Source organism: Lycorma delicatula, chromosome 6, assembly GCF_047948215.1.
Source record: "Lycorma delicatula isolate Av1 chromosome 6, ASM4794821v1, whole genome shotgun sequence".
In the NCBI taxonomy this organism is placed as follows: domain Eukaryota; kingdom Metazoa; phylum Arthropoda; class Insecta; order Hemiptera; family Fulgoridae; genus Lycorma; species Lycorma delicatula.
Window position 1 is genome coordinate 53,735,710 of NC_134460.1, and position 22,922 is coordinate 53,758,631.

At 27.1% G+C, this 22,922-nt stretch overlaps 1 protein-coding gene and 1 non-coding gene across 5 annotated transcripts in view; one reads left to right on the plus strand and one right to left on the minus strand.

Annotated features, from left to right (window-relative positions):
• The window catches only part of LOC142327071 (uncharacterized), a 61,846-nt gene extending 56,764 nt beyond the window's left edge, over positions 1-5,082 (minus strand). For 3 of the 4 annotated variants that reach the window (XM_075369874.1, XM_075369877.1, XM_075369876.1), the window contains exon 1: positions 4,634-5,057. The gene's annotated coding sequence lies outside the window, so the exon portion shown is untranslated. Of the gene's footprint in view, positions 1-4,633 lie in introns of all 4 variants that reach the window. The other variant, XM_075369875.1, reaches the window with a different exon arrangement.
• Positions 5,083-5,386: 304 nt separating this feature from the next.
• On the plus strand, positions 5,387-5,478 carry TRNAI-UAU (transfer RNA isoleucine (anticodon UAU)). Its single transcript is given in 2 exon segments — positions 5,387-5,424; positions 5,443-5,478. It is a non-coding gene; the product is annotated as a tRNA-Ile (tRNA).
• Positions 5,479-22,922: the final 17,444 nt, after the last annotated feature.

Genomic DNA, 22,922 nt, shown 5'->3' on the forward strand with positions numbered 1-22,922 from the left:
TTATCTGTCAGAAGGCAAACTTGTGAATGGTTCATTTGCTTTTTTTGATTAAGAACAAGAAACTACAATTTTGTTATAAATCTCAAGATCTATTTTACCTTGGAAATTCAAATTTAGATCACATTGTATTACAGAAATATCCTGTGGAGCAGCAGAACTGTTTTTCCCATCTAGCACAGAAATGCTTTTACTCCAGTTTTAAGCATTCTATTGAAAAATTAATAAGGACATAAATTAATTTTTATAAAATGTTTGAGAAATTTAATTTTTTTTGGTAATTCTGACCATTCAATAATTGCAAATCTACTTCTGCAAAGGGTAAACAGTCCTACATGACAAGCTATCAATTATAATTCCATCAAAAAATATATAAAATATACATTAAATAGGATAATCAAACAGAAACTAAATTTTTCTGATTGCAATATTCTCATGACAGTAATAGGCTGCCATGAATATTATTAAATAACTTTTTTATATTTTTTAAGATTTGAATCTAATAACTTAAACCCCCCTTAAAGACCAACAAATCACCAGAGAAGATAACCAATCTTGTTTTAACCCCTAAATCCCAGCAAGTAATTCTTAATAACACATAAATACCATAATTATTGGAAATACTATTATTATTTAGATCCTTGTACAATGTTTTTACAATAAGCAGTATGCTAACTACACACATTATACACTATTAACTTATAATGCATTATTTTAAAAATAATGTACATAAATTTCTTTTAAATAGTTTTAAAAATTGTTACTTTCATTAGCAATATTTTATTTTTTCCATTTCAAAGCTCCTTTTCTATTATGTTATTACAAAGTGATAGATAAAACAAAAATAGATAAGCTTTAAAAAAAAATTACATGCAAGGTTTTTTCATGTGCAGTGTCCACACTGCATTCTTGGATTTAATTATTTCAAAAAACTAAAATAGTTTTTTTTTGAGGCTCCAAAATATCTTGTTTAATGAACTGTTGTGAGGCTCAGCTTTATGACTCATATTTTTTTGGTGAATTTCTAGAAAATTTGGAAACTGTTACTTGCATGTAGTCATGTTTATAAATTTATGTATGTATGGTATGAAAAAATATATTTTTGTCTGCTTTACCATACGCAAATCTCAACAGATTTTGATGAAACTTTATGGGGTGATGTAAACCTAAAAGGAATTAAGCCCTACTGATTTCCAAGAAAATCGGTTCAGAGAAACCGGAGTTAAAGCCAAAAAAACTGGGTTGTTAGGTACATCTTCAGCTTTTTTTGTTCTACTATTGCGTACTATCAAAGCACGCATTTACTACTGCTTCATTTAATTATATTCAAATATTAAGTTAATTATTTAAAAATGTATAATAATCATTATTTTTAAAATTATAACAATACTACAGACAAAAACAGAAAATAATTAGGTATTAGATATTTAAAAGAAGTAGCTGGGTATAAAAGAAGCAGCTGAGGAAACAATAGAAATTAAGAACAGAGAAAGAATATGGAAGGAATGGATCAGTGAAGAAATGATAGAAAAAATGAATGAAAGGAGAAAGTGGAAAAATGTTCGGGCAGAGGAAGGTAAACGGAGCTTAATAATGAATTAAGAAGAAAAACTGAGATAGCGAGAGAATAGTGGTTACAGGAAAAGTGTGCTGCAGTAGAAAAACTAGTAAAAGAAGGGAGATATGATCTAACGAACAAATAAGCTGCAGAAATGGTATTCAAGAAAAATGGAAAAAGTTGTACCGCATTACAGATTGGGCATAAGAACCAGGACATAGTAACTGCAATAAAGATTTGGGAAGAGTACATCGTGGATTTATATGCACTGAATGATAGGTCAAGGGGAGTAGATCTAGAAATAGAAAAAAAAAGTTCATGGAGATAACAAGGGTTATAATGTATTAAAATGTGAAGTACATATGGCCACGAAAGTGATGGCTAATTTAAAAGCTGAAGGGTGTGACGAATTGCAGATTGAGTTGTTTAAAGCTCTTGGAGAGAATGAAGAAATAGAAAGTATATGTTGCATTTGTAGACCTTGAGAAAGCTTTTGATAGAGTAAGATGGGATAAATTAATAACAATTTTGAAAAAGAAAGGGATTGTTGGAAAGATAGGAGATTTATGAAAGAGTTGTATATGAACCAGAAATAAAAGTAAGAAGAGGATGTAAGACAACGCAAAAAATATATAAATAAGAAGGGGAGTGAACAAGGATGCTGCATGTCACCTACACTATTCAATATTTATCTAGAAGAAATTGAAATCATCAACAATGGTTTGAAGGGTAATAGCAGGGTAGCAATAGTGGTTGAAGAGTAGAATGTATACTGTAAAAAAACAAAATAGACTTGAAACTGAAACAAAATTAAATAAAATGCTTAACAATCTAAATAAGGCTTGTTAAAATCTAGGGATGAAAATTAATAAAAATAAAATAAAATATATGATATTAGGTGGCAGAGATGAAAATATTAATATAAGAATTGGGACTGAGGTACTAGAGCAGGTGGTGAAATCTAAGTACTTGAGTAGACTCATAGTGGAAGATCTTAACAGTACCACAGAAATCAGAAGGCGAATAGCAATGGGTAAGGAGTCATTTAGTAGGAAAAGGAGTTTGCTACATGGGAAATTAAATTTAGATTTGAGGAAGAGATTGGCAAGGTGTTTTATTTGGAGTGTTATGCTTTATGGTGCAGAACGTGGACTTTAAGAAAGGAGAAAAACAACAAATTGAGGCGTTTAAGATGTGGGTGTGGCGTAAAATGGTAAATCTGTTGGCAGGATAGAGTAATGAATGAGGAGGTGTGGAGAAGAGCAGAAGAGGAAAGGAATATGTTAAATATCATTTTAAATAGGAAAAGGAACTGGCTAGGGTCTGGTTTTGGTGTATATCATATATAAATATCATAATTGATTTAAACCTACTGAAAAAAATTTACTATGACTTGGATTTTTAAGTTTAATTGTACATATTTGAAGAAGCGTTATTCCCTACTTCAAGAATCTGGATGAAGCTAAGCAAATAACTGGTAATGTACAAAATATTGAAAGATAGCTTGTTTTAAATTATAGTAAACTATTTAAAAAATACCAAAATTATTTTCAACTCAACACTTAACTTTTATTCTTCTATTTTGTCCATAAGAGATGAAACCATTTAACATAATTTTGAAAGGGGCAGTAAAATTCTACCCTCTTACAGATTAATATTACATATAAATCACGAATACCATCACATTCATTTAACATTAGAAAAAAATGATTACAGGTCTATAAAAAAATACAACTGATTTCAAAAAGTCTAATGGAAGATCAGATACTAACAGTATATACTTTAGCAGTATTTTAATGAAATAATAAGATCTAGAAAAATTTTAAATATATATATATATATATATATATATATATATATATATGGTTTTTGGAATAAGTTTTAAAATGTAAAAAAACTATTCTGATTATTTTTATTTTACCAAATAAATAATAATATACTGGGTATATTATTTTAATAAGTTAAATCACATAAAATTTGTGAATTACCACTTTATTATTCAAAACTGTAAATATTCTAGAAAAAAAGAAAAAACACAATAACCAATTTTTCTTTCTTTTTCCTGTTTAGCCTTCGAGAATTACCGTTCAGGTATTACTTCAGAGGATGAATGAGGATGATATGTATGAGAGTAAATGAAGTGTAGCCTTCTTGTAACGACCATCATTTGATTCAGTCCAACTGACTTGCCATAAATGGGAAATATCCCAACCCCATTGGGGAAGCCGCCTTGTGACACTTCTGGTCGCCCCCCCCCCTGTTCATAACCCTGATTGCCACAAATGGAACACCCAACAGCAATTGAAACACATACATTCATAAGCGCTTTTGAGAATGTGAAATTAAATCGATCTCTTGATGAAAGTGGAATGGCAGAAGCAGCCAATTCACACGAACACAACATCAGAGTGGATGACTATTAATAAACTGTAGCATAATACACTCTTAAGACATAATACATCACTCATAATACATCATCTAACAAGAAAGAGGAACAAAGTTTTAACTGATAAGAATGGCTAATTAAACACAAAAATCTAACAGGAATTCTGTAACATCATTTGAGAATAATGGACCACTTTTTATTGGAATACAATAAGTTAAACAGTTGAAATCATAGATGTTTTATTGAAATGCACATGTTAAAAGGTTTGGATTTCAAATTAAAAAAGTTTCTTTTTTGGATCAGCAAATAATGAAAACCCCAGAACAAACTAAATTGAAGCAAATTAAATTATTAATTTAAGTGAACAAAAATAAAACCGAGATAAATATTTCTACTCATAATTGAATGTTGTTACATTAATTTCTGTATTACACAATACAAATTATATCCCTTATTACTCTACATAAATCATTTAGTTCATTTATTACATCATTTTGATAATATAATACCAGAGTAAACTCAAATTGTAAAAGGAACACAAAAAAATATATTAACAAAAATTACAATACTTTCATCCACCCTAATAATACAGACAAATGTGACAAATATTAGTTCAAAAATATTTCTCTCGTTAAAAATGGAATATACAATCGACGTAAACATAAATAATAAAAAACTTTAAATTTACTTACCCTCGAAGGTGTACTAGAAGTGTCATAACGTCCATCAAAAACTAATACCGAAATCTGTTTAAATCTAATAATGATAAAATACACTACAATAAAATAATGCATATACAGAAAAGCTTATTTACTAAAAAAATTTATATAATAAAATGTAACCACAGGACAGCCAACTAGCACCGTAACCTATCAATACAGACAGCCTAACCTACAAGCCACGAAATCAGCTGATAACTTCAATTCAAGTATAACAAAAAATATAGACGCATTTTTAAAGTGGCTGGAGCGAATTTAGAGTATTATAATAGATAATAATTATTAAAACTTATTTTCAAAACATTTAACGTTATTATTATTTATTTACATTAATTATCTTCAAATATTCCAGCGTAGCAGCCGACATCACTGTCTTCAACCGAAGTATGAAACGTCAGAGGTGGACATTGATAAAGCTAATAAAAAAATGACCGCAAAAATTACTGTATATGAAATCTAATAAAACCAGCTTGAATCAGTAAAAAATTACCATTGTCTGATTTCAACATGGAATACAATCATTACCATTGGAATTTATTTTTTTAAGGAGTATTTATTCAAATACCGAAAGAAATAATGTATTTATTAACACAGAGATTTTGCAGTCATATGTATCAGTCTTGTTAAAAATGCGCTGATATTTACAAATAAATATTAAATGTCCAAGAAAATACGAAATTATTCTGTTATAGTTATAACTACAAATTCAGGCAGGCGCTACCACCTGCCCCAGTGGCGCAATCGGTTAGCGCACGGTACTTATAAGACAGTGGTCGTGAGCAATGCCGGGGTTGTGAGTTCGAGCCTCACCTGGGGCATATTTTTTTTCATTCATTAAATTATTTTTTTAATAGTTAATAATTTTGTTAATTAAATAATCTAATTAATTTCGTTTATTATTAAATCATTTCAAAAATTAAAGAAAAAATTATTTAAACAAAAAGTTTTAAAAATTGTTCCAAATTACCAGATGATACTTCAAAACTATAACGAGTATATTACATTTTATGCTGACTTAAAAAAAATTCAACTAGCATTTTGTAACTCAGAATAGAAAAAATTACACTTATACAATATTATAAATAAATTGGTATCATTTCTTTGCATTTCCCTGAACAATAACATTTTAAATCTTACTTTATTTTACTAAACTCGATTGTAATACTTTAAATATTTCAGTTTTATACAGATCAAGAAAAGTTAAAATTATGAAAAAACTTATGGCGTATTTGGTGCATTTTGATTTTCTATTATTAACTGTATAAAACCAATGGTAGAAATAATAAAATTTAATATTAGGGATCATACTTATAACAGTACCAGAGTCTCAATTACATTTTAAAAGAGTTAATCTTGTCTAGTCTTGGACTGATTATTTTTTAAAAGTGTTATATGAATTCCAATGAATGATGTATACCAGTACAAGCATTCAAACCCAATTAAAAGTAATTATGCTTTAAACAGGCTCTTACAGCATCACAGAATAGCTGTAGCATTGAATTATTAACTTTCAGATGATATTATTATCGTTATTAAAGTTGCACCTCCAGCAAAAACAAAATTATCAGAAGTAATAAAATAAATCTTTAAAAATTTTTAAAATCAACTACACTTACTTTAAGATGAAAATTAAAAAAGGTAATAATTAAGATAAAATTTATAAATGCTCTACAGTTCATTTTTAAAACAGTATATTATTGAAACAAAATCAAACTGTAAAAATAAAATAATACTGCCAATTTACATAAAACATAAAAAAACCTAAAGTAAAAATCAACTTCTCAAAATGCAAAAGAATAATTTACATGGAACAATAACAAAACCCTAAATTATTGTTTTTTTTTTTAATTTTGTGAGTGGTGGACTGTTTCTTTTAAATTAATTCTCTTTTTAATTAAATGGTAAAGCAAAAATAAAATGTTACTTAACAGCTAACTGAGTTAGCCTTAAACTAAACAACACAACTATATTAATTAACAATTCACTTCAAATAAAATCAGATTCAGTATAATATCCGCCTACCAGCTTCCTTTATCATGCAACAGTCCATCAACTCAACTTAGTTAATAAAATATTGTTTTTAAAAGCAAATAAAAAGAAAACAACAACTTATTCTTTTTTTTCATTGTGACCTTGAAACCAAAAGCAAATGTTTTGAAACCATCTTCTCACCCTCAACCTTGTTTGAGTTGACTAATGTTTTGCAAAAGATGTTTTATAAACCCAGTTATGTTTGAAGTGTTAAAAACATTTAACAAAAGCATAATGTGAAGGGCAAAACTTAACATCAAGTAACCATTCATACAATTCATACAGACTTGAATTATAAACTGTATACTGATTTACAGATAATAACAAAATAGTTTCTTTATCTTAAAAGGAAAAAATATACAAAAGAGAACTTAAAATATTTGCCTCTGTGAAAATGGATAATTTAGCTACTTACTATCTTTATAAATTTGTCCTATTTCTCCAAGACAGTTTGCTCAGATTGATTCTATTATGTATGATTTTATTTGTCTATATTGAATCTCTGAGTGAATGTGAATGTATTTTTTTGGGGAGGGCTTGATGATATCACCACATACGCTTGAAACTTGTGCAAGATATATGGAAATAGAATTATGCAAAATGCGATGCCTGACTGGGATTCGAATCCAGGACTTCTGAATGACAGATCACAATGCTACCACTTCACCACAGCGATCAGTCAGTATAGTATAGATCGGCCAATTTTCCCAATATAATATTTAGCACTGATTCCAGTTTATTTTTATACTAGAATAGTTTATCTACTATTGTGTTTCATTGCTTAGTATCATCTTGCATATTATATAACTTTTTTTGAAAGCAATACAATATTTTTGAAGGATAAAAAATAGCTTGTAAAGAGTAACATAACTTTCCAACTTTGCTCTTTGCAGAATTTTATTTCAAATATGACTTATGGTTTTTAAACATTAATAATGCAATATTTAGAGTACATTTGCAAACAGATTAAAACTTTCACTAAAAGGATTTGGTGGGGGTCTGGTTTGACCCCCTTGACCAAATATGTTTTACCATAAAAATTATGCAGTATTAAAAAAGTATAATTGCAAAAAATAAAAATTCTTTGTAAAAATTTTGGATGTCAGTTGGCCCCTTTGATCAAAAGGTATTTATATCAAAACTATACTGGTTTTACAGTATAACTGCTACAAAGATCAAATTTTTTATTAACAAACTTTAGAACCTAATTCATCCCCTTGATTGGTAGCTGTCAAATATAAAATTTTTAACAGAAGATATAACTTGAAAAACAGATCAAATATCACATAGTATAAAAAACTGCTTAAATTTTTTAGCTAGATCCAGTGGGACCTGTTTTTCTTAATGTTTCTGCCATCTACATTAATATTAAATACAGCTGGATTTTAAATCCTGAAAATTAAAGTTTAAAAAACTAACTTTTCTTTTAGTAAGGTCCCAATCAGCCCCCTTTTTTTCAGAGCTTAACATCAAATAAATAAATGCTACTTATTGGAGTAATTATTTATTTCAATAAGGTGGTCCAGTTTGTTGCAAGATATTCAACAAGGTTAAATAAAGTGTATTTACTAAAAAAAATATAAATTCTGTGATGACCCTTGTCTGATGTGATTGAAAATCAAGTCAAAGCTGGTGTATATATATATATATATATATATATATATATATATAAAGCCAAATATTTATCACATTTTAATGTTTTTGGTCAACAGGCAAGATATGAGGGAAAAACTGTTTAGAAATAATGTTGATCCCTTTGTCTATAAATCTAATAAGACTTAAAACTTTGGAATCTTAAATAACTTAATAAGTACTAAAACTTTTATCGTACTGAAGCTTAATTATCATACAAAAAGTCAAAACATTTTTGTCTCCATACGAAATGTGAAAAATTAGAAATAGCAATAACTACCCCTTACACTTTTTTAATTTTGTCCAAAATTTCATCTATCAATGTCATATATAGAAATTTTTTGAGTCGCTTACAAAGAATTTATGTTGAGCCAATCTGGAGATATCAATCAAAATTCAGGCCATCACATGTACTTATGTGCATATATATTCCAGAAATTTCTATATTTTTTTGTGTTAAGGGATCTTGAAATGTCAGTGTTTGCAAAATCTCTGATAGCCAAAATTTTGGCCAATTACTATACTTTCCCTTTACAGCTTACACTCATGTAGCAGCAATAGCTGGGAAAGTAAAAATATTCAGATAGAAAACTAGAAGTTTAGTGCAATGGTGTACAAATAATATATTGAACAGATCTCTTGCACATTTCATTCACACATTGAAAGAATATTTACAAGCACTACACACAGTAGAATTAATCATTCAAAATTCCTTCCTAGAAATAAGTTATTTATACAAAGATTGTAAATTTTGCATATATTATAAGAATAGGGAAGCTACATTCTTAATAGGATTGAACATTATCAAATTTACAAATGCATCAAATTGGACAAAAGCAACAAAGTAAATGATAAACACAAGACAGATCAAATATACTATTCAACCTCGAAATTAAACAGTTCCCCTAATTAATTTAAGATGAATGTTATTATAAATGTCACCTCCTGTTAACAGCACTAAAGGAAAGCCACAGTATAGCTGTAAAAAAGAAATTTGGTGGTACATTCCATGTATTTAAAAAGTGGATTGTTTTACCTTGTTATTTAAAAATAATTAAATTGATCAATAAATTTGGTTATTCTCCTTGAAAAAATATTTATCATTGTAAGAGTCGTAATTATATTAATAATAAATGACATTCAGTAAAAAAAAGGACATTCAATTATTAAATATAAAAAAATACATGAAAACTCTTAACCCATTACAATACTTTAACACTTTACCCAATAAGCTACTAAGACTTTTACAGAGAAGTTTGAAAAAAATAGCCCACAAATGTCTAATTTTAAATTAACACAAAATATTTCCATGTATTTTATTTCATTACAAAATACATATATGTTTTAATAGTATGACTAAAATTGCTTTCTAAAAAGACCTAAATAATGTTACATTTAAATAAATTATTATCATCAAAATGTTTTAGTAAATTTGCTCAAAACAAAATACAAAATCTTATGATCTTCATAATATCTTAGTAAAAGTTAATTCTCAAAAATTTCATGTCAAAACCTGACCCACTAAATACAAAAAAGCACACTATTAAAAAAAATTAGAGTTTTTTATTTCCTGTTCTTCATTTAGTTTGTATCATAACCAGTTGTTACCTTCAAGTTAAATTAATTACTTGTTCAAAAAATTAAAATTATTTTCTGTTAAAATAAAAAGTTAGCAATATTTTTATTTTTTATTTTTGATGAAACTGCATTATATTAATTAAATAAAAAGAATAAATCTAACTTCAAATTGTTTTTTAAAATCTTTTTTAGAAGTATTTTTTTAAATCCTGAGCATTGGTGCAATTTTTTATTCAGTTCGTCAACTAGTAATAGAGCACATGCTCCAAGGATCAAATTTGTATGTATTTGCCTTGTAGATGACAAGAACATGTAAAGTAGTAATTTTTACCCAATCAGAAACCTTGATTTATTTAAAGTATTCTTAAATAATATTTATTATATCACTAATGTGTGTAAATACACATACATTTGATTTAATATACATCTTCAATTTGCATTTTAATTTAGTATTATCTATAAGAAAGGAAGGCTAACAGCAATGGTGTTTGATGTTAAAAAATATTGTTCTGGATTTGATGATAGGAAATAGTAATTAATTCATTTCAGTTTTTAGTAGGCTGTTTATTTACACATTAAAATATTTACAGAGTAATTGATTGATATATAAATGACTGAAAAAGGATATCCTTTTTATAAGGATATGATGATGATTATACTGTATCATTATTAATTTAATTGGCATGTAATATAAAGTTTCATCATGCTGGGGTACATTTGATGACTCATGGTTTCACTGGGCATTATGCATAATGGCATCTACTTTAATAATCAAATTGTGAAAAATCTTACCAAATGATCTCAACATTTAAACAAATAAGCAAAATATCACCGACCAAATTAAGACAAAGAACATTTGACAAAGAATGCATCAAAAGCCATTCTTTTTTTTTTTAAAGTAAATAAATTACATGAAAGAGTGCAATTACATAGACTCTTTGTAAACTATAAAGAATGTGTATAAATTACATGAAGATCACCTATTAAAGAAAAAAAGTGAAAGAAAAGGAGAAAATTTTAGATGATGTTTCTTGGAAGAAAAGGATAAAAGATAATGTGAATGAAGTGTTCCTTAAACAAAAAACAAATATAAGCAGAAGAAAGCTTCTGGAAAATTCCAAGATCAAGTGGAACAGAAGTAAATGCTATTAAAATGAAAGAAACATTAGTAAAAAGAAATAACAAAAGGATTTGTGAAATTCAGATGAATGAAAACAGATATTACACAATGTTAACATTACCATAATTTTGGGGGTTGGTAAGCTACCAAGAAAGGGGCATATATCCTACAGTTTCTTCTAAAAACTTCTATAACAATGTAGTTTACCAGAAAGCTATTCTTGTTTTGTCATAAGCATACATTAATCAAAATTTTAACTTGATAGTTACCAAATGGTTAAGATCTTCTCTGTAATTTTCCTATATAACATCTCCATTCAAAAAAATATAAAACTAAGCTTAGTTTAAAATTAAATCAAGTTAATGCTGTTTCATTATACTGCTACAAATCATATGAATGCTGCCAAGTGAATCATAAAGTATATTTACTTAAATTTATTCAAAAGTTAATAAATAATATGGTGGAGGTAATAATTTTATTTGCGACTGAGAAATTAATTTATTTCAGCCCCATATGTAACACATGTATAAATAATACTATAAATAAAAAAAAACAGAATTTTATTTGAAATTTGGTTCTGACTATATTATCAGCAAGAAAGTACAATGCTAATTGTGAAATAGTCTTCTTTAAATACAAAAATGTGTTAAATCCATTAAAATTTTCTCAAGTTAATGTTATATAAAAGGATTATTAGGCATTGACTAGTTTAAATTTCTTTAAGGCTATTAACAATTCCAAAAAAAAGTCAAGATGTTACTAGAGATTTGACAAGACTAAAATTTCAAATTAGGCAGCTAGTTCACTATCAAACATTACCATTACATTATTAATTTTTCACATACAGATGTACAGTGCATAATCTTTTTTGTTAATATTACACTACCAATAGAAATTGTTTTTTGCATTTATAAAAATGTTACATGATACATCATCACTTGAAGAAGTTTCACCAAATATCATAGCAAGAAACATTTTGTTCCCATTATGTCATAAAATTTTAATAATCATAGAACACCTACACAAAAAGTAAACACACACAAAACGTAATCCTAGAAAAGATTTGTCACTAACAGGTTAATAAAAAAAAAATTATTGTTTTTTTAAAATATAACATATTCAAGATTAAACTTGTTTAATAGATTATTTAAAGAATGTTTCACAATATCAATAAACAATTAAAATCAGTTCTGTTTTAATGGATAAAAAATAAGGATTTTCATTCAGTAAACGAGTTCCAGGAATGTAATAAGTTTTATAATTCTGATTTTACTCTTTATAATTATTATTTTATACAATTTTCTTTAATTCTGTTGATATATGGTCTATTTTAACTTAAAATTTTCTATATTATATTTTATTATTTATATGATTATAATAAATATTTTTACATAATATATTCATATCATAAATAAAATGTTGTGACACTTTTATATGCTAAAATGTAATTTATGTTAAAACTGTTTGCTTAGTATATATTACAGATATTTACGAATAAAGATTAAAAATTAAAATAACAATAGGTGAGTAAAGATTTCTATTCTACACTTTTTTTTTCTTTTCTGTTTCAACCTTGAATGTTCATTAACATGTATTTTAATGAAAAGAAGACGAGTTAAACAAAAAGTTAAGTGACAAATTTTGGATATTTAACAGGAATTGTACCATGATTAGCAGCTGATTTTACTGCTGGTCTCTATATTAACAGAATAGAAGTTAAATGTTTTTTTATTTAAAAATGTATATAATATAACTTGTGAACTGTGGCTGGGTTTACGATAAATAACCAGTTTAACTGAAGCAAACTTAAATTTTTTTTCACAAGCAGGTAAATCCAATCTTTTGTAAAAATTCATTATGAAACAAGATTTAAATATTCTTTATTATTGTGTGAAATAAGTACCAGCAGGCAGTTTACACAAAATTTGATTTAAAACATTAAAAAAAAAAAAAAGAAATACTTTTTTATGTTTAAATCACTTAACATTATCATTGCTGTCCATTAATCAAAGGGATGTCAAAAAAAGCACTCAAAATTATCTAAAAGATTTACGTTTAAGTGTTGAATTTAATTAAATGAATGTATATTAATGACATACATGCAGTACTCCAGTGCTACAACATACTTCAGTAGATCACCCAGTGTTATTATAAATTAAATATTTTTTTACTTGAAAATTGACAATTTTAAAATCTCAATTTTTTAAGAGAGTTCACTTCTTGTGATAATTGGTTTGCAATCATTGTAGTCAGGACTAAAAATGAGAAAAACTGATTGTTATAGAAATTTTAATTGCTGCTTCTTGGATGAAGCACTTTGAGAAATCTAAAAATATGTATAAGAAACAGTTCATATGACTTTTACACATTTTACATGTTTTAAGAACGCCTGCAGGAATCTTCATAAAAAAATTCTATTTACAATAAAAAGTGTTTTACATTATACATCACCATTTTAGAAATATTCATCAGAAGTACTTCATTATAATATAAGTTCAAGTTTTTAATATTTTATTAAACAAAAATTGGTGTTAAAAATTCATCATTTTATGAGTAAATTTATATATTTATATATATTTTACTCACATAAACTCTGTTAAATAATTATGGAAGATTTTAAATTACTTGGAAAGCTTTTTAATTTAAGACTTTAAATTAATATAATATATACAAAATACTTTATTTTGTTTTTACAGAGAATTTTTAAGTTAAGTTCCATTTTTGGTATCCCAAAGAATATATTGTGCTTCTCTTACCTGTAAATAATAGTTGCATTTAACCATAACAGGGCAATATGGTTAACAATTATCTCTGTAAAAACCCTAAGTTGTTCGAATGATGAATTGATGCAAATTCAATTTCTTTCCTGTACACCAACAGTAACGATTTATAAAAGCAATAAGATTAAATAAGCAATCATAAATCACAAAATAAGATTTCTTTAAGCAGCAAGTTTAGAACAATGCACATTTTTTAATCAAATACTTAAAAAAATGAACACACTGACTGCCAAGTTTTATGTGTTTTACAATAGACCAGTAGGAAATATTATTTCAAAAGGCAAATTTATTTTTTCTGGTGAATTATAATTTATTTAATTTTTCTATATTGTAGATGGCCAGAGTAATTTTTGTTTTATAGATAAAGGAAACTTTTTTTTTGAAATCCTTCCATCTCAGTTGGTGCACTGTTATTTCACCCATAATGATTTAAAAAAAAAAGCTTTATTATATCATGAGCAAGTGTAAACTCACTCTTGTTTCATTCTGTTACTTACAATAAAAATAAATTGTGTATATATTCCTGATACAGATGAACATAAGTACAATTTTTGCTTTATTATTGAAATCTGTAATTTATATGTTCTTTAACATTGTGACACAAAAGAACGGGAACTTTTGAAAAATGGAACAAAAAAATCTATTGACAGAAACCTAACAGTTGCAATTTAAAAAGTGTAAAATATCACATTATCAAAATACGTAATATCAGTTTTTAAAACTGATGTTAGGCATCCTCCTCTATGTAAGGATTCTGTCAATCTACAGCAACATTTCAGGTGGGATGTCATGAATTTCATCTTGAACTGCTAGTTTCAAATCACCTAATAAATTGAAACACTAGTAGACCACACTCTTAAAGGTATCCCTACAAGAAAAAATCATAAATTGACAAATCCCAGTGATCTTGGGGGAAAGGGAATGTCACAGAATCTTGAGTCATATGGTTACCAAACAATTCTCACACAGCACCATTGATTGCCTTGCAGTGTGTGACCATGCCATCCTGTTGAAATCAGGCTTCATACTGATACGGGAAATTGTTCAATGGAGGTATAACAAAAGATTGAAGCATGTAAATGTATCGATCCAAAGTGACAGTCTTCATGATCCACTACTCATTTTTGAAAAAGTATGGTCCAATGAGCCCATATAAAACTACACACCATACTATTACATTGCTGCTATCTAAAGGGCAATCAGGAACTTCATTGGGGTTACTGCTGCCCAGTAACGATAGTTCTGCTTGTTCACATAACCTACGAGATGGAAATGTGCCTCATTTGACATCTATATCTTGTCCAGAAATTCATTGCCCTCGTTAATGTTTGCCATATTTTTTTGACAGAAATCAAAACAGCACTAAAGGATTCTCCTTCAGTTCTTGCATGATCTGTAACTTGTAAGGATGAAATTTGAAGTAAAAATGAAGAATTTGGTGAACACTCTCTCGGGTCAACCCGACTACAGCTGTTTTTTTTACAAATTGATTATCATGGGCTCTGTACGACTGAAACATGTACAGCCTCAACATTATGTGAAGTACAAGCACTACTTGATCGTCCTGTTGGTTTCTTTTTCAGATCCGATCCAGTCTTTTCACAGTTTATAATCCATGTATTATCACTTGTTTTGATGGAACACATCCTAAATTGTAATGCTGTCAGAACTACCCCTGTACATCTATCAAACTACCAGTGGTTTTGTAAAACATTTTTATAACAAAAGCACGCTATTGACTGTTCCACTACTTCATGATGACTGAGTGGTAAAGTTGCCTTTGTATAAAGCAGTGCTGCCAACTGTACATGACTGCCACTACAGATTTCAAAATTTCTTTTTTCTGTGTCACTTGTACATCCAAGAAATCTTATTTGTTATGTCCATGAAATCTCACTTACCTGAAGTTATTAAAATTAAATTTAACAATTTACTTCTTGCTTGTTTTCCAAGTTTACTAATATTCAGACCCACTACTTCATGATGACTGAGTGGTAAAGTTGCCTTTGTATAAAGCAGTGCTGCCAACTGTACATGACTGCCACTACAGATTTCAAAATTTCCTTTTTTCTGTGTCACTTGTACATCCAAGAAATCTTATTTGTTATGTCCATGAAATCTCACTTACCTGAAGTTATTAAAATTAAATTTAACAATTTACTTCTTGCTTGTTTTCCAAGTTTACTAATATTCAGACTCTTCTATCTTTTATCTTCAGAAAATATTTTTGTTCAAAATTATAACATTGTTTTGTGAAAAATTCAACAAAATGATTATTTCAGAACGATAAAAACAAAACACTTTCTCTGACACTCTCAGTCTATCCAAAAATAATTTCAAATTAAAATTTGAAAGTATGAAGTTGTAGTAATAAAATAAATAGATATTTATTTAATACAAAAACTTATAAAACATTTCAGGAATAAGTGATCATAATACCACAAATATCTAAAGGAATTGTTCCACAATTTGTTTGAAAAGATGAAGGAAAATTGTGAGATAAGCTTGATCAACTGTATCGTAAAATTAATAAACAAAATGTAAAGTAAAGCTGTGTTAAATAATTTTTGGAAAAAAGAATAATGTCCAAAAATCACTCAATAAACACTTAAGAAGAAGCATATAAGAAAGAACATATTTTTTAAATTTATTTCCTTATACTATTCCTTAGTGTCTAATGATTATGATTGTTTAACAATCAAAGTGACCATGTAGCATGATTTTAAGGAAAATCTTTTATTAGCAGTTTTCGATGTAATCCTGTTTTCACACTTAAAATAAAAAGTGATTAAAATATTATTACATAGAATAATAATATAAATAAAAAAATTACAGAAATTCAGACGTGTAAAGACAATAAATAAACAAAATATAAATAAAAGTATTAAAAATGATGCAAAATATTTAGGTGTTTAATTAGTATTATTTGGTAATTTATAACACACCAATATTTCTTTTTTTTTACAATGGAAATCTTTTAAAACAATTTTAATTCATTGAAAAATCTTTTAGATAGTTGTTGTCAAATGAAGATTGTTGTCAACTGAATATTTTTTTTATTGTAGAAAAAATGGTTTTGTGGTTTGATATAAGTAAATATTGTTATTTTTAAGAATATACAATTATTATTTTACAAATGTAGAGATGCATGAAAAAGGCAGAATTTAATTTAATAAATATCAATCGTACAATTTCTATTTACTGTCGACAAACAATGATCTGAAAGCCAACTCTTTCATCGATTAAACTCTTTCGATCGCTTGAAGGAAATAGATATTAATATCATATTTTAGAAAAGTATGTGGGTAGGATTAATAGAGCTTTTAGTGCTTCACCAAAATATCTCAAAGTAAATTAGTACTCAATGTCTATAATTCTAACTTTTGTTACATATACAAATGGCTCCAATGAATACAATTTTCTTGTTCTATAGTACTAAGATGGCAGCCAGTGTGTTAATAATAAATACTCAAAAAAGTAATGAAAATACTTTCATACATAAAAATGGGTATATTTGAATTAAAATTAATACAACGCAAACACGTTTCATTTGTAATTATACATAATATATTCTTAATAAATTTACATTGGAATGTGTACAATGATATTACTGAAGCGTTTACAATATATTTTTAATTTTATACATAACACATTTATTTCTACAAATAAAAATTTTAACTCTCTTTATTTTTTTAAATTTTATTACAACATATAATAATATTAACAAATAAAAGCTTAATTAAAGGCACAAATTCTATTATTTGCTTTTTAATTGTTATTTAACTTATTTAAATGAAATAAATTAAAGCATATTAAATCTATTACTGACCATTTTCCATGAAAATTATAATTAAAAAAACATTTTTGATTGTATCAGTGCAGTTAATCATATAACTATTTTTTTCTTTCAAAACAGATATGGCTTACATTTAGATTTTTATAAATACTTACACACATTCAAATAAATAATTTTAGTACATGTATGAAATAAATGTAACATAAACATTTTTCTTTCGAACTCTAAAAAAAATCAATAGTATAATTCATTCTTTGATAAATTCCATTTCTGTAAAAAAATATAGCAATGAGTGTTGATTTCTGCAAATCTTAAAATTTTAGTGTCTTACATTCAAACATGAATGATAATAATTCTAAATATATTATTTAAATTATTCTCTTCAAAAAAAACATATAAACATTTTTATTTTAATATAAAAGGCAGGTGCAAATACATAGCTATTTTTATATAAACGTATTCCTTATTTGTGAGTGTTAAACTTAAAATTCAAATATATACTTATTTAGATGTTACTTCCTTTTAGTCTTCAGTTTTAAGTATGCTTAAATTTTTACTCATTAATTATCAAATTTACTATTCACAATGATGAAATAAATAATTCATCCACAACAATATTAAAATATCTACATAACATTTACGATAAAAGAAAGTAAAAATCATATTTGACTAAAATTTTCTGTTGTCTGAAATATAAACAAATAAGAGAAGTAGATGGTTTGTAAGTGACGACATGAGAGATAAGTTTCCAAAAATGGCATTACCATTCTCAAGAATAACAGAATGCCATGTCAAGTTTATTGTGATAGTGAAGTGGTTTCCATTGTCTTCTTCAATGATCCAAACATACTATTACTGCACATCAGAATGTAAAACTTATTCAAATATAGATGATATTTAGTCCTTTAAGTGGTGTCTTCACTGACTTCACAAGAAATGGCAGTATACAGATCATTAATTTCAGAAAAAGTAATTCTGACTGGTCACTCTTGTATCTTATATGTTTCAAATGCATCACAAGAAAGAGTGGTACAGATAGTCTAAAAGAACAAATAAATGTATCCTTTCTGTTGTGAAACAATACACATTTCATAATAATAACAGTACAATTAAACAAACTGATGAATACTAGTAAAAGACGAATTAATTTACGCAAAATTATAATCTAATGAAATCAAATATTTAGAATCTAACCATGAAACTTTATGTACATTTGAATCTTCTTGCCAGTACATGATACAGATAAGTATTTTAAAACATTTTAACTATTTGAGCTATTTTAAAACATATCATCGCTATTCATTTAGCTGTACATTATAATAGGTCACACCATCAACCATTGTAACAGCAAGATAAACTTAGACTATACCAATAATTGAAAGCTATCTTGTGTATTAACATTTGTTTCAGATATTAATTGCATGCAAACTTTTACTCATATCCCAGTGTAAACCATTTACACAACATAAATGGTATTTATAAAATTACACAAGAGATAGGCTCCAACAAAGAAACAAGATTATGTGTTAAGCAGAACAAGGCGGATATTAATTTATAGCATATATTTTTTAATATCTGGCTAAAGCATCAGTTATTGTTCATCAGAGTAGTTCATTAAAAGTTTTAATAACTTACCGTTAAGTCTTGGCCTACAATTTTTTATATAGGCTTTTAATGGCAACTGATTGTAGAATTCTTGAGGCCTTTGGATTGTTTACAACAAAAAATAAGAGATATAAGCTAAAGATAAATTATGAAACATCATTCAGCAACAACACTTTAATTAGGCTTAAAGGCTGTAGTGAGGAAATATTAATTACTATTATAGTATATTGTTATTATTATAAACTAATTATAACAACAAATATTTCCATCTGATTTTGCAGAATAATAACACTTTTATTAATAGCAGTAATAAAATATACAGTTAAAATATTTTTATGAAGGCAATTATCGATGTAATGGAGAAAAATTGTTATAAAATTGTGCAGAATAGTGTAACTCCACTGATTACATCTTCATTTATTAAAAACTACACAGTCTTAAAATTAACTAAATTAATATTTTTTAAAGCATTTTATTAGGTTTTTTATTTACTTATTGTGTTTTTCTTACACTATTAGATTTATCTTACTATGAACACAACATTAGTTTTTTCAATATGCAAAAATTAATAATACTCTCGAGAATTTATGTTGTAAATATTTTTTTTGAGATAGGGACGAAGCAAAACTGGTACTTACGCATTAGCCCATTAATAAATTTTAAACTTTTGGGTTATTTTTAATATCACTCGATATAACCATTTATATTTAATTTATAAATATAATTTAACCAAACATAACCTATGCTCACAAACCTTGACTAATTAACATGAGGTTAGCGTGCGGAGGTTAAGTTTGGTTAGATATTTATAATTTATAGCTATAATTATAAGCAATAATGCTTGTATTTTTAATATGTAAAATTTGTTAATGATCCTGTAACTTTTAAGTATTTTCAAAGTTGCAGGATCATATGGTTATGGTCGACAGGCTAATATGCAAGTACTGCAAAACTTTTTTATCTACACAATACACAAGTACTTAAGACTATTACGAATAATAACATTTTATTGCAAGAAAAATTTTATCATTTTTGCACATTTAAACGATGATTTTTAAAATCATTACTTACTGACAGGTAATAATGATTCAGCTCACTGTCAGAGGGACAGCAGCTTAGAAAAACGTTCTCTATCAAAAAAAGTAATTAAATGCCAATTTTTAGAAATACCATAAAGGCATCCAAAAATAAAGATTGTTTGTGCAAAGTCTTTGTACAGGTGGTCTACCACCAACATTACAAAATCAACTAGTTCTCCGTTGTATTTTGCTTAGTCAGAGCAAAGTTTCATGACCGATTATTCAATATTATTGTTTGCCTGAATATTTCAACTTTATGAAGAGACAGAAAAGCCAAATGTATGTCTTCTACTGACAATAGTTGAAAAATTAATCTGTTACAAAAAAATTGTAACAGATTGATTTCTCAACTATTGTCAGTAGAAGACAACAAAAATGAGAGAGAATGGCTTTATTTCTTAATTAATGTAACTGAGAGTAGACTTAAGTGAGAAATTATCTTGATTAGGTAATTTCTTGGTGGCAGTTTAATGTTTTCTGGGATTGGAAGAGCTTCGTACCTAATGATTTGATGCAATAGTTTCAATGGTTTACTGTAACTCACTTAACTCATCATGTGATCTATAGTCAAAAATTATAGTTATATTTCATGTGATCTCTGATGAAATTTAAATAAAATAATTTATGAATTTTAAATACATTTTCACTTTTGTGTTTATCATTGTTTGCCTTTTTCTGGAAATTATTAAAAAAGTGTTTAATTAAATAATGTTATTTACTATCATTAATTACAGACTTATATTTTCTGAATTTTTTTATTCAATAAGCCGCAGATTTCTCATCTAAAACTTAATTTATTTTACAGCATTATCATTCATTTATTGATGAAATACAATCATGATTTACTATTGTTTATACTAGGAGCAATTTATTACACAATTATCTTTGTATTATTTTCTCTTTTAAAAGAATTTGTTCTTATTACAAAAAGTAAGAAAATTAATGCAAATTCTTTCCCAAAGCTATATACCCCCAAAAAATGGGATTTCATTTCAATCTCCATCTTGCTTTTTCATGTTTATCTACATGTTTAGACGCAGCTGATGATGATTTTAAGTTGGAAATTTGTTTTTTTTATTAAGGCATTTGTTATTATTCATTTTTCTTTAAACAAAAATTAACTGCACTAATTAAAACGTCTGGTGTCATCAGGAGTGAGGAAAGTTTGCTTGAATATCAATTTTCCTTATAGACATTTTAAAACACACTTGTTATTATAGATAATAAATTAACTGCAGTTGATATAGCATTCTTTTTTTAATACAACCATAAGCAATAAAAAAAATTAATTACTAACTTTTAAACAACAATGTCCATTTCTATGACTCTTAAAAACCAACATATTTATTTGGCTGATGATATCAAAGTTTATATGAGTTTTGACTTCTTGAAGTCATACATAGGTAAATGTACATGTAGTATGAATTAACAAAATTCAGTGGGAAGAGGAAAATGACTTTTGGTCAGGTGATTTTAAAATAATTAACTCAAATAAAGAGCAGGCAGGAGTAGGTTTCATAATGAACAAGAAGATAGGAAAGACAGTAGAGTATTTCAAAATGCATAGCGATAGAATCATTGTAATAAGAATACAATCAAAATCTAAGCCAACAACGATTGTTAACATCTACATGCCTACTAGTACCCATGATGATGATGAGGCAGTGCGTATACAAAGAGATTAATGAAGCAATTAAACATATAAAAGAAGATGAAAATTTAATAATAATTGGAGATTGGAAGCAATTAAGGAAGGCAAGCACTGGAGAAGGCAAGGAAGAAATTGCGGATGAATACGGGCTGGGCAAAAGGAATGAAAGAGGGGACAATATAAATATATATATACATATATATTGAGTTTTGCACAAAGTTAATTTAATAATTGCCAACATCCAGTTTAAAAATCATAACAGAAAAATATACACATGGAAAGAGCCTGGTGATACTGCAAGGTATCAGACAGATTATTCATGGTTAAACAAAGATTTAGAGATAAACTTCTCAACTACAAAGCATATTCTGGAGCAGACATTGATAGCGATCATAATTTTGATAATAAAATGTAGATTTAAAAATCCGAAGAAAAGGTATCAAGATGAATCGGTAGAATTTAGAGAAGCTTGAGGAAGAGGAGGTAAAGAAGATTTTTGAGGAGGACAAAATGATAAGGTATAAAATATGGAAGAATGCTAAGAAAGAAATTCTTGAATCAGCAGAAGTGAACTTAGGTGGAACACAGGGAAAAACTGGTAGGAAACCTTGGATATCAGAGGATATATTGCAGCTTATGGATGAACGTAGAAGATATAAGAATGCTAGTGATCAAAAAGGTAAAAGGAACTATTGATAATTAAGAAATACTATAAACAGGAAGTGCAAATTAGCCAAAGAAGAGTGGATTAAAAAAAGTGTTCAGAAGTGGAAAGAAAAATGAACATTGGTAAAGTAGACGGAGCATACAGGAAAGTTAACGAGAATCTTGTGGTACATAAATTAAAATCTAATATTGTGTTACATAAAGATGGTACACCGATTATTAATATGAAAGAAAGGGTCGATAGATAGGTGGAATATACTAAAGAGTTATATGGAGGAAGAAGAGGAAAGAGGAAGAGAATATGAGAAGAAGAAAAGGAAAATA